This window comes from Stegodyphus dumicola, chromosome 4 (genome assembly GCF_044657685.1).
Source record: "Stegodyphus dumicola isolate Sdum_Otavi_A_Nest chromosome 4, ASM4465768v1".
Lineage (NCBI taxonomy): Eukaryota > Metazoa > Arthropoda > Arachnida > Araneae > Eresidae > Stegodyphus > Stegodyphus dumicola.
Window position 1 is genome coordinate 190,810,559 of NC_140771.1, and position 14,203 is coordinate 190,824,761.

Genomic DNA, 14,203 nt, shown 5'->3' on the forward strand with positions numbered 1-14,203 from the left:
GGGGAGATGATGGCGGGTTGAATATCCATTTTATTTCCTCTAAAGACAAAAATTTGTGAATTTCTTGATTTTGCTTACATTGCAAAAAACATTTTCTGATTTCTTTTTCTGCACCTTTAAAGTTAGTACCGCAGTCACTGTAAATCTCAAATGGTTTCCCTCTTCTTGCAATAAATCGTTTCAATGCACTTAAAAATGCCTTTGTTGACAAATCTTCTACCACTTCAAGATGTACTGCCTTGATTACAAAACACACAAATAAGCATACGTAATATTTAAATGATTTTGTCCACGTCCTGCACGATGTTTAATCATGAACGGTCCAGAAAAATCTATTCCAGTTCGATGAAATGGTCGCGATTGTGTTACTCTAGATTCCGGTAGATCAGCCATTATTTGACTTGCAGTTTTAGCTCTGAGTTTGCAACACGTGATACAAGATCTTACTACTTTTCGGATAGCAGATCTAGCAGCTATGATCCAAAATTGTTGTCTAGTTAAAGATAGAAGTTCCGGTGCTGCATGCAGATATTTGACATGAAAGTGTCTAATTATGATTTCTGTCAGATTGTGTTTTGAAGGTAATAAGATTGGATGTTTTTCATTTTCTGATAGTTGCGCGTTTTTCAGTCTTCCTCCTATCCGTAACACTTTGTTATCATCTAAAATTGGACACAAGCTAAGGAGGTTGCTGTTCGTAGGTAAGTCCTTTCCCAACTCCAAACATTGAATTTCTTTAAAAAAGTGAAATCGCTGTCTTACTCGGACAATACAGAAAGTTGCAGCTCGAATTCTATTACTAGATAAAAAAGACGTATTTCTTTCTAGATACGCTACTTTAGAATTCGATATGAATCTTAATATCCAAGCAAATATGCGTTGTAACTTTGGAAATGAAGATATATTTGATATAATAGCAAGTTCCTGTACAGGATCAGAAACTACAAATGAGATTGTTTTACGTGCATCTGGTAATGCCTCTTCATCTATAAGAATATTTTTAGACAAGGCAATCTTACTGCACTTTAACGAAGAAGGACCATTCCACCACAATTGATGAGATAATAGTTCTGCAGGAAATAACCCACGCGAAGCACAATCAGCTGGATTTTCTTTTCCATCAACATGACTCCAGTTCTCAGGTGGTAAGATGGATTGTATTTCAGAAACTCTATTGGATACAAATACTTGCCATTTTTTAGGATCTGACCTTAGCCATGACAACACGATTTGTGAATCACTCCAAGCTTGCACTAAATTAAAATTTATAACTAATGCAGCTTTTACAGACTGAATCAAGCGTGCCAATAACACTGCTGCACATAATTCCAGTCTTGGAATCGTAATAGATTTTAATGGTGTTACACGAGTTTTAGCTGTTACGAGTTTAACATTAATGTCAGAATTATTGCAAGTTTTGATATAAATAACTGCTGCATAACCTCTTTCAGACGCATCACAAAATCCGTGAAGTTCACATCGAAAATAATCAGGTAGCAGAATTTTCCTAGGTATATTTATAGAATTCAAAAGTTTAACTTCTTTACATAGATTTCTCCAATTTCCATCAATCTGTTCTGTTACAGGATCATCCTATGATAATTTTAATTTCCACAATTGCTGAAGGATCATTTTAGCGAAAATTACAAACGGAGCTATCCACCACAATGGATCGAATAGTTTTGCTACCGAATGACAAAATAATCCTTTTAGTCGGAATACTTTGATACTCTATTACACCGACATTACATTTGAATTCATCATTGTCCGGATGCCATTCCAATCCCAGAACTTTCAATGTTTTGTCTTCCATTACACGATGAATATTGTCACTATCTGTGTTTGTTAAGCCAGAGGTTTTTAACAATGACGGTTCTCTTGTCGACCATTTCTGAAGCTCAAAGCCACCACTTTCTAGCAGTTGTTGAAATTCGTCTATCAATGCAATACCTTCCGAACTATCTTTTACACCAATTAACATATCATCAACATAAAAATCTCTTAAAACTATATTCTTTGCCTTTGGAAAGTTCAATCCTTCATCAATCGATAACTGACTCAAAACTTTTGTTGCAAGATATGGAGCAGCTGCAGTTCCATATGTAACTGTTTTCCCAAACGACAAACTTGTATTTGTTTATACGGGCTATATAATATTCTATAGGCTTTATAATATTCTCTGAAAATCTCTATCTTTTTCATGAACCTTTATCTGTCTGTACATCATTTTAATATCAGCGGTTATTGCAATGTTATGAAGTCTAAATCTTAGTAAAATACAAATTAAGTCATCTTGTATTCATGGGCCTATCATTAGCGTATCATTTAAAGAAACACCTGTGGTTATTTTAGCGCTCGCATCGAAAACAACTCTCAATTTTGTTGCTAAGCTAGAGTCCTTCAACACGAAGTGATGTGGGATATAATCGTGTTTATTCTCTACTTCATAATCTGTGTCTGGAACTAATTCTACGTGTTCTAGTGAAAAGTACTCTTTCATAAACTGAATATACTGGTTGTAAATTTCTTTCATAGATAACAGATAGATTCATAGATTTCTTCTCCAAGTATTGAAACCTTCTGTACGCCATTTCACGGGAGTCACCTAGAATATCTTTATTATATTTGAATGGTAATGCAACTGAATAACGACCTGATATGTCTCTAAAATGCGAGTTTTTAAAATGTTCTTCACAAAGTTTTTCTTCATTTGTTAAAGGTTGTACATTTGGAAACTTTTCTAACTCCCAGAAAGAATTTACTAACTCATCTGTGTTTGTATTCAAATGATTTACATATACTGGCTCAAAATTTGTAGTACCCGAAATTATCCATCCCAACCTCGAATTTAGAGCAAATGGTAGATCAGGACCACGTTTGACAATTTCTCCCGTCATTAAATGCAGAAATACATTTACTCCAAATAAAATGTCAACTGGTTGTGACTTGTAAAATAATGGATCAGCTTATTGTAAATCACTGAAGTTATCGAAGATGATTGATGGCAAAGATAAATAGGGAATGTTATCTGTCACCTTGTCCACTACAAACGTTGATGTTGAAACACGAATATCACTTTTAAAATGAGAAGTGAATACTAAATCGACTTTCCCCATTACTTATAGTATTAAATTCTCCTAGACAGGATACAGAAATGGAATTATCTTTCACTCGTAATCCTAATTTCTTCACACAATTCTTTGAAATAAATGATCTGTGAGATCCAGTGTCACATAAACATCTGCACATCACATAAACAAACTGTTGTTCAGAATTTTGAACTTTTATTAAAGCAGTACACAATAAAATGTGACTGGTTTGATTACCTTTTGCATTCGAATCATAATGAGAGGCACAAACTGTGGCTGAAACATGTTTAGGACTCATTAATTCATCTCTTTTAGGGATAGATTGCGTAGGCGGAGATATACTGTTTAACTGAGTTTTTTTCTTTGAATTATTTACAATGTGCAAAATACTGTGATGCTTCTTAAAGCAATGTTTACATGTATTTAAAAATCTTGTATTTTTTGAGCAAGTGCATATTAGATAAACAATTAAAACAGTAACGATTAGAGTTTACAAATTCTATCCTTTGCTGAACCGATAAGTTTAGAAATTTCGAACATTTGGCTAAACTATGATCTTCTTTACAATAACCACAACCCAAAGTAGCAACCAGAACATTATTCTTATCTTGAAACACAGATTTAGGTACCTTATTACTTGTTGATTTGCTATTTTGAAGTGTTCTTGCATAGTTTTTTAGGAATTCAATTAAAGTCGTAAGTTTTGGAATATCATTACATTTTAACTGACGTTCCCACCATAATTTTGTAGAAGGGTCTAATTTTTGCAAAATTAAATAAGTCATTAAAGTGTTACCAAAATTATCAATGGTTTGATTCAATACTTCTAAAGAACCAATTACTTCATTAATGTTGTCAACTAAACTTAAAATAGCAAATGCTGATTCATTTTGAATAGTTGCTAAGCTTAGAAAACGTTTTATATATGCAAAAATTTGTTCTCTCTTATTTGAATATCTTTCGTCTAACAGATTCCATGCTATTTCAAAATTACAATCCGAAATTGAATGGTTTGAATAATGCGATATGCTTCACCTTTCAACGAAGCCTTCAAATACTGCAATTTTTTAGCATTAGATAAATTTGTATTATTTCTTACACATGCACTGAAAAGATCTTTAAAAGCTATCCATTCTGTAATATTACCACCAAAATTCGGTAATGTTAACTTATGTAATTTAATATTGTCAAGAACCTGTTCTGAAATTACACTATTAGAATTATTTTTACTGTTTTGATTTTTTAATATTTTTTCACCTTTAATTTTCCACAAATAAATTTTATCTGTGTACTCCTGAACATTATCTATTTCGTTTTCTAATTCTTTAGTATCTGTAATTAAACTTCCGATTTCAGAATCAAGCTTCCTTAACTCAATTTCTTTTTTTTTATCAATAATTCGACACATTCCTCTAGTTCTATTAAATTAATTTCATCTACAGTTAAAATAGTTTCAATTTTCTTTACATAATTAGTAACGCTTCTGCGTAAAACCGTTCTTTTTGTTTTAAAAGTTATAAGTTCACTCATAATTGATCAATTCAAAAACGGAAATTGTTCTTAAATCACTTAACACTATTATTAAAATGAAATCGAATTCTATGCTGTATTACAACATTGTTCTTAAAATTTAACAACAAATTAAACAAATTGTTCAAAATTCACTTACTTCACAAAGTGGAGTAATTTTTCAAAAACTATATGCATATTTGCGTTGTTAGAATACACTTAGAACAGTCACTATCTTCACTAGCTCTCCGGCTAGACTTTTGACCAATAATAAATGTTATTTACTTAGTATGTTTCACAAACAATAATCAATAAACAAATGGACTGTATTCCTTCACTTTTATTTCACTACACTAATTATAAATAAGATGTCAGCGATGCGAAATAATTGATACAAAATAAGAGAGTCATTCTACATGGCTGTCACAAACACAATTCTATCAAATCAATTATCTTGTTGCCACACATAAAGTTCAAAAGGAAGAAAAACAAAAGAAATTTACGCTGTTTGCAACAATAAAATGAAGCGAACGATACTGACGTAAACACGTGGATTATTTGAAAGCATACGATATTAAAAGGTTCAGTGATACGATGGATTATGTATTCAATGATACGATGAATTATTTGTATTCGATATATCACACCTAGTGCACTGAAGACGGAAAAAAAAGTCTACATTCTAGAACTTTTCAATCCCAAGTTTTATTTAAATTTAATTTGGAAGGGCCTTATACTCTGGGGTTGACGAGTTTGACTGGGTGATAAATACTTCATTTTTTTTTCAAGAAAGCAGATGAGTGCTTTAATCTCTGGTGCTAATATTTATACCCTCTGATACTTCAACTTCCTTTGGGGGATAATATTTATGCCATGTAATAAACTAGGAAGGAGAACTAGGAAGAATATTCTCATCAAAGTATTAAAATAAGATAAGAATAAGGGGACAGATGTAAGGTGTAATGTTAATATAAAAGTGGGACTTAATTTTTGGAGAGTATGGAATATAAGTATGGAAACAAGAGGCATTTGGTGATAGAACAAACTTCGATTGCTGAACAAAATGCGACAGAATAATTTGCATGTTTCACTTTAGTTAAGTTTAAGTGCAAATGACTAGATTTATAATTTTATGCTAAAAATAAATACATAAACTCCTAAAAATATTGGTTAATGAGGTAATATTTTCCCTGTAGCACTATATGAATATTCTAAATTTTGCTATAAATTTCTGCTGTTAGTGGGAATTTTAAAATAATTTACCATTTCAGGCCTTTACTATAAACTCTGAAATGCATATTTGTGAAACATGTTTATAATCTTTCATTTCTCAGGATTTTTGAAACTTTGAACTTAGTTGTACGTTAAATCCATTTCCCATTCTGTAAACCGTTTGCTCATAGAGTTTTCGCCGGTTAAAGTACCCTAAATTTGCTACTTTAAATTTAAACCTACAAATGCTAAATTTCTAAAAGCATGAAAAGATTAATTTTATTCTTGATTTTCTGCTTAATTTGGAATTTTTCTTTGAACTGGTTAAAAGGTAAAAATACCGAATTTCTATATGGAATTAGAGTTTGCTTTTTATATTGAGTTTTATTTTCTACTTTGGAAATACCTGAAGAATTCAGTCAAAGAAACTGAATTATGCATTACAGCCGGAAGCTAATTTTTATAGTCTGCTTTATACCGGAAACCAGATGATTTAAAAAAAAAACATTCTGATAAATTTATACCATAACTTTTCAAATGCATTTCTTTCATTTATGCTTTCCTAAAGCTTTTAAACCATTATTAATTGCATTTGTGCTTTCCTAAACGTAAATCTGTAAATTCAAGCTTTACAAGCAATATTTTTGTTTATTTTTGTTTAATAAATAAGTTAATTTTCAGTATGTTTTATACCACACTTGTATTTTATTTTCTACTCTGTGCTGTAGTCTTAAAAATAAAGGTAATGTATGGTCCTATTGATAGAAGAGTATATTAAGTTTAATGTTTCCGTAACACATTATTTGAAATTTCTACTTATATATTTCGTGAAAGATAATGGCTGCTTGTCCTTAGATTGTTCTAGTCGAGATGAAAATTTTAGAAACAGAAATGTTAAAAAGAATGCAGTTGTTCAAGCTGAAGGAAATGCTAATATGGAATATGTGCTTATAAGATATGCTTACGGTATGGACAATAAAGATTCAAAACTAGGTATTGCTAAGATTAAGGACAATTCTACACAGAAATGAAATCAATAAATAAATGAGACTATCTTGGCTCATCAATTAATTACGAAAGATTTTCATCAATAGCATTAGTAAAGCTTTTACTTTTAATTTTCTCAGTATTCCTGTTAAGTTTCTTAATTAAGATGGGATATTTGAGATAGATCTACGTTTCTTGACAAAAACATTAATCTGTTTGCATTTTATTTTTAGGTATATTTAATCATGTTTCTTCATCATAAATAGCAGGAAATCTCAGACATGTCACTTGACTACTTTCAATTTGTTTCGCATTTTATCTAAAAAAATCTGAATAAATGTATCATTCTTAGAAAAGAATATCAAATACTTCAAATAAAAATCTGTACCTACTCCTTTCACTTGAGAATGAAAAGTTCTAGAATGTAGACGCTTTTTTCGTCTTCAGTTCACTGGGTATGATATATCGAATACAAATCAATTGTGAGTCGACGTACAAAAAATAGAAAAGTTATTAAAATTAGCTTTCTATTACTAATCCCCATTCTTGGACATATGAGCACTAAAAATAACCTCGCAAATGTTCAGAAATGATGCATCTGTCTTTACTAAAGGTCAAAGACGTCTACATGGTGAAGCTTTCCCAAATTCCATACGTTTCACTTAAATTCCCCTTGGTATGAAGTCAAGGTCTCTTCATCTTCCCTTGCCCCAAAAATTTGGAAACATTTTCCCCTCTTCCATTCTGCACAGGCATTATACAAATTGATTTCATCGGAATTCGAATCCGAACCCAACAATCTATGTCCGGCTCCGTTAACTATCATAACGTCTAAAACAGCTGGAAACTAGCTTCGCTACGAAGCAAAATGAATCTCACAAAGCAGATATGTAGTATATCATTTAGTTACCATGATCGTTATCTCAAAATGCATTGATTACGAATAAACATATTTTCAACATTGTTATGACATAAATATTTTATAGATGAATTTCTTATTTGATAGTGCCTGTCATACTGTATTTATCCAAGTTTTTGCCGTATGTGCTGAAGATTTAATTGATGAACTTTGACTACTGTCTTTGGACTTTATACTGAAAAAAGGACGTATTCCAAGACTATAGTACTTTGGCTCACTCAAATATCTGAGAATTTAAATCTGCCAATAGGGGAATGTATTGTGAGGGATTCATTCTTCCTCCCGGATGGTTAATAGCGCCCAAGATAGGATAGTTTGCAGTTTAAAAATTTGAGTAACACCGAAAGATGTGCCATTAATTTCTTCTGCAAGTCTGAGGAAAATCGTATGAGGGAAGCTTAGGATTAGCACCTCATCGCTATATAGCAATATTTGAACAGGGATATTTTATGCAAATATTGCAGAAACATGCGTATAACAATGCTTGCCTTGTAGGAATAATTTCTTAAATTTGATTTTCTCAATTTGATGTGTTATAAATGCCAATTAGTACACGCAGTGTAGAAGTACTTAACAACTGGAAATTACCATTTATTACATAATTCCATGGAGGTTAGTTCATAGTAACCAAATGTTGGTATACAATTTTGTAACTAACCTTTTTTTCTTTTATTCCTTTCTTGTAAACTTAGATGCAATAAATTCATTATTTTTCACTGTATTTTTGCTGGAATTATATACAACATATTAGTTTTCTAGATATACATAAATCATGTATAGAGTAAATTTGACTGTTCATAAAAAATAATGACGATATTTCTAACTATAATTTCAGGGCTAAAACAGATGTTGCCTAGCTGCAATTATTATTTTTAAAGTTCAGTTATTTCATTTCTTAAAATAAATAATTTATTAGTTAATTTTAAGGCAAAGAATATTATTCTGAATGAGTTGAGTTAAGGTTAAAATTTAAAGAGAAATAATTCTTTTCCTATGATTTACTGCAGCTTCGATGTTATTTTAAAAACAGGGAGTAGCTTTAACAAAGACAGGAAAAGCCAACTACATAGATAACAGATCATAAAAGTAGTATGAATCGCCTCGAATAGTCTCATGAATATACATAAAGGCAACGTACGTTTTTGTAGATTAGTTTAGCATGAAAATACCGAGAGTTTGGCAAGCGGACTTTTTATTTTTAAACTATTTTCGTATCTTAGTTTCTAATGTCTCCGCTCTGTTTATTCTTTCCAGACGAGTTCGTATTGGTTTAGACATCAAAGTAAAATATAGAGTTGTAGAGACATTAGGTATATTTTTGGAAGCAGAAAAGTTGCAAAATTAACAACCGCCTTCGTCGGGAATCGAACCACGTACCTCTGGAATACCGGCCCAGCGTGCAGAACCACTACACCACGAAGGCACGCTAGGAAAGTGGGAGAAATACCTTATATACTCCCCCTTTTAAAGGGCGATTGGGGATTTTAAGTAACCCAACCGCCAAATCCTGGTTGTGGAGAGTCATCCTCCTCAACCCTTTTAGTTCGGGCGCCACTGTAGAGACATTAGGTATATTTTTGGAAGCCGGAAAAATTAAAAATTAGCAACCGCCTCCGGAAATCGATCCATGGACCTCTGGAATACCGGCCCAGCGTGCAGAACCACTAATTACACTACGAAGGCACGCCAGGAAAGTGGGACCTTATAGAGTACTATTTTTAACATTATTAACTAATTCTTCATTCGAATATTTTTTCTATTATTTTAAAGACCACTGTTACTTTATTCAATTTATTTTTGTTCATTTTAAAGGAATTTGGCAATTGTAATCTTAAAAAAAATGGAAATGAGAAGAAAATAATGTTTATTAGTTGTTTGTCCGGCTATTTCAGTGGACTGTAACTCTTAATTAAACTAATTAGCAAAATAATCTATAATATATCATCATCTTTTTTTTTACTCATTTGTGAAAGACACTTAGGCTTCCACACTCAATCTAAAATTGACTAAAATCATCAGTTGCATGAGCGGATCAAATGCACAATTTAACAATGATTTTTCCTGGGTTAAAACTCACTATGGCCAAACGGGAAGGAAACGAATTAACCAGCTTGTTAAAGAATATGCTCATAAAAATAATTCCCAATGATTTCAAAACCCATGGCCTAAATTATACTTAAAGAAAATGCTACTCAAATGTGACACAAATGTTGTGCAGCAAGACTGGAAAGAAACATCCTAAATTTCAAGAATATTTCAAGCTCTTATAAAAGTTGGTTTTTACGTAATAGTACTTAATTACATTTGTAAGAAGTTATGACTTGTTTTCTTCTTGTATTGTTTCGCAAGCTCCTCTCGTTCAGATTTGCGCGTGTATTGATAAAGGAGAAACAGAGATCATATTTCAGTCCTATAAAAATTATATTTCACCTCTACTGATTATAGTTCCTACGTGAAATATGAACATGAAATTCCACCGACTCTTCATAAACTTAATTCTATTTTAAACTAGTAGTCGTTGATCATAGTCATATACTTCCGATTAAAGATGTATTTTAAGTTTAATTATTCATGTTTTGGTAATGTCAAATTAAAAACAAATATGGACAAATAACGAAATATAACAAAATGTGATCTCTAGATTTCTATACTTTCATTTGGGAAAGTTCTATGTTCGTTATGAAGAAAAAGTGCAGTACGTTCGACTACCGTACAAGAAAAACTAACTGAAATATTTAATTTCACCATTTGCAATTTTTATGTCATTTTCAACTTGCTTTGACGGATAGTGTAATTAAATTAAAATAGTTGCATGAAATAAGTTTGAGCTAAGTACAACAAAAAATATGTGTAATTTGTGCAAGGAAGGCATGTTGTGTCCACATCAAGCTTTTTTTTTAATTTGTGAAACGTAGGTTTTTCTTCTCACTGCCAAAACCTTCTAATCATTAGATTCAAAATTCTGTGTTCTTTACAAACACACTGCATTTTTATGGTTTTATCCTGATACGTTTTACGTTTTTTACCTGATTCAACATTTGCCAAATGGGTATATAACCTATACGTGCTGTAGACAAAAAAAATCTCAAAATGTGAGTTTAAAAAACTTGAAAATTAACTTGTTCAGTTATGTAATCTAGGAAATTGAACAACCACTGAATGTTTGAGAATAAAACATTTCTTGCATATTTAATAATCACGAATGAAACACGGATCCTATAGTTTTAACTCAGAACAGAAAGACTTTTCTGCACCGAAATATAGTGTAATCGTAATGAAATCCCAAGCACCATTTCATTCGATTGCATCATATTATCGCGACAAGTTGCCATTGGAACTAACAATAGTGTCTAATTGGAATGGCCTCTTTGGACATATATGACATATTTTTACCGGATCATTTATAATCTATTTAGCTGGGTAGTCGACGTAAGGAGAAGGTGATAAGACGAATAAGTAGACTGCATCGATTGGCTTAGTGCAAACGTAGGGAAAGATGCACTTAATCTCTAATATAATCTTTTTATCTGGATGTGCCAAATGTATGAGATTTTGACGAAGTATTCTCTCAAACGACATGCTTAAGTTAGTTTTATTTATTAAAATTGTACGGTACAAATTTCCAGAATATTTTAAAAAATATTATAAATGATTATTCCACATGGAGTAAACACAAAATAATTAGGATATCTAAAATGCAGTGAATTTAATATATTAAATAGTTAATTAATAGTAATTAGGACTGGCTGCGTAATAATTAGTTACCAATATATCTTGCTTTTACTATTAATTTAATAAATGCTCCTTATGCTTTCCAAATAAGGCAGTATTTATAAATGGCAATCACACTTTGTAACATTATTTTACTTTTGCATCCCACAGAGGTTTATACTTATTCATACTAACAGAAAACTATTTTAGAATATAACCAATTATTATTTTTCCAAATTAGACGATTTTATGTAACATATATTTTAATTTAATTTTAGCTTAAATTAAAGTATTGTAGAGACATTTTTGGAAGCAGAAAATGTGAAAAATTGGAAGAAGACATTATTGAAATTTCATTTTTATGTGGTGAACAGATCGATAGAAGTAGAAATATCTGGTTGCAGCAATGATTTCTTCTTACCAGACATGGCCAGAGGAATTTTATGTCCGAATAGAGACATTTTGAAATTTTATGAAGAAATTCTCTCCAGATCTCCAGGTCACGTTTTAACACACTGCAGTGCTTACTCAGTTATTTTTTATGATAAAGATAAACAAGACACGTATTAGCTAGATTGACCTTGACGTCTTCTGAAATACCACATCATTGTCTGAATTTTAAATTTGGATTTAAAGTTATGCTTCCATGAAATCTAAATCTATTTGTGGGACTTTGCAATGAAATAAGGCTTATTGTGAAAGGAACTATACAAAAAGTTTTAGATTGTGAAGTCATCTCTAGAGAGAATACTGGATCTCTTACGGGACCATTAACAAAGATGGTCTTCTATATGTATGCTTCCAAATCAGAAGTACTTCCATTGCCATGCCAGCTGAAAAAGAACTGGAAGTGCTTTCTCCTTGTCCTTTTAAATGAACATTTTTTGTGTGTGATCCTGATGCAACCCCGCTATAGAGAAAATAAATTATCAATGAAGTGATCAATCACTTCTTCGCATTTTCGAAGCATTCGGAGAGTTCGCAAACACGAAGCGATGTTTGTTTCTCGGTAACGATCGAAGCTACATTTAACATCGACGTGTATGTGCCGTTAGTGACGCTTAAAGACATTTTCCACATCGACGAGTCTTTCTAGAGAAAAACAGCGACGTGGTTAAAATGACAGATTCTTCAGAAGTTTAATATAACGTTTTTATTGAATTCTTGTAGTTAATAAAAGTCATTGCATTTATAGATAACCTCAAATCCTTGCGTGTGTTTAAAATAAGATAACATAATGCTTGTTTCTGTTACAGAGGTTTGGACGTGTTTTTATATTTTTAAACATTTTATATCTTTTAAAGATTTTCATATTTCGATGGAAAATGATTGTAAGAAATACACAAATATTTGTATCTATTTCTAAAATATACTGTAAGCATAATTTGAAATTTAAAACAGATAACCACAGTTTCGTGAATTCCTAGGTTTACTGTATTTTTACATGTACTTAATCAAATTGATGTTAAATACAAAACTGGTGTAAATACAAATACGATAATTAAACAGTAATACCTGATAGAAATCAAAACTATAACACACAAAGACTGATTTAAGAAAATGTTAAGTCAATTTGATCAATCAATTGATTGATTGATTAAATTGATCGAAATCAATCAAAATTGATTTCAATCAATTTGATTTAAGAAAATGTTAAGTCAAAGTTTAACAGAATTTATTAGTTTAGCGTTTTCGCAAAGTTTGTGAAAATTAAAGATTAGTAAAGATTATTTTCGTCTTTTATCGCAATGTTTTATGAAAATGTAATCATTATAAATGTTTATTTACTCCCACTATCACTAATCACTGCGGCCGACTGACAAATATTGCCATACTAGTAATGTTTTGCAAACAGGCACACATCTGTTTTAACAATAAAAGTAAGTTTTCAATTTATAGAACTGTACATGACAAACACGTTTTTTCTATGAAAAATAATATCTGAAACAAGATATATAAAATCTCCATTTGCAACCTCTTAAACTGAGCTACCACTTAGAATGCAAGTAAGGTCAAAAATTAAATTCAGAAAATTCAATTTATATGAGTTCTGACGATAAATCGTTAAAATGACACTCTGAGGAAACAATTATGAGGATGTAAGAGGTAGATAACTTTGACAAAATATCCAAGTCTGAAGACTTTTTAAAGCTCTTAAAATCGCTGAGATGGAGTATCTGGAGCGAAGAGGAAAAGAAGTACTCAAATTTCCACCCTATTCCCTTCTCAGTGTCTTTAGTCAGTTCTAGAAACGACTGGCACTTTGTAAGCCAGTGCTTTTGCTGATTTCAATTACCACTCACTGTTACAGACAAGCAATTTCCTACGGAACGTTTAGTGCAGCCCTTGCAGTTGTACTAATATTTCTGTATTTTTAGACTTTCTTACATTTAGTAAACATGAGACACATAATTTTCTAATAAACGAACATAGTGACTTTTTACTGATTTTAAAAATATTTTTGTTAGATATTCCTGTACTAAAGATGTAAAAGTAATGGATAATTAAAATTTTCTTTTTCTGTTTGTTCGTCATTTTACTTGACTTTGAATAAGATACTGTGTGTATGAAAATGTGTTAGTGGATTAAACCTGTGTCGAATAGAAATAATAGATTAAAACTAAAGTTTTTCTTTGACGTAAATTGGAGTCTGTGGTTTTCAAAAGCCAATAGACGTAACCTAATATACAAATGATTTTCTTCTTGTTTTTCTGATAATTATTTTAGTTCTCAAGATTTCTATTTTGATAAAGATATGGAAGGTTGAAAATCAAAT

At 31.2% G+C, this 14,203-nt stretch overlaps 1 long non-coding RNA gene across 1 annotated transcript in view; it reads right to left on the reverse strand.

Annotated features, from left to right (window-relative positions):
* LOC146997779 (uncharacterized) overlaps positions 1-14,203 on the reverse strand; it is a 102,566-nt gene that overhangs the window by 21,946 nt on the left and 66,417 nt on the right. The gene's annotated exons all lie outside the window — the stretch shown is intronic.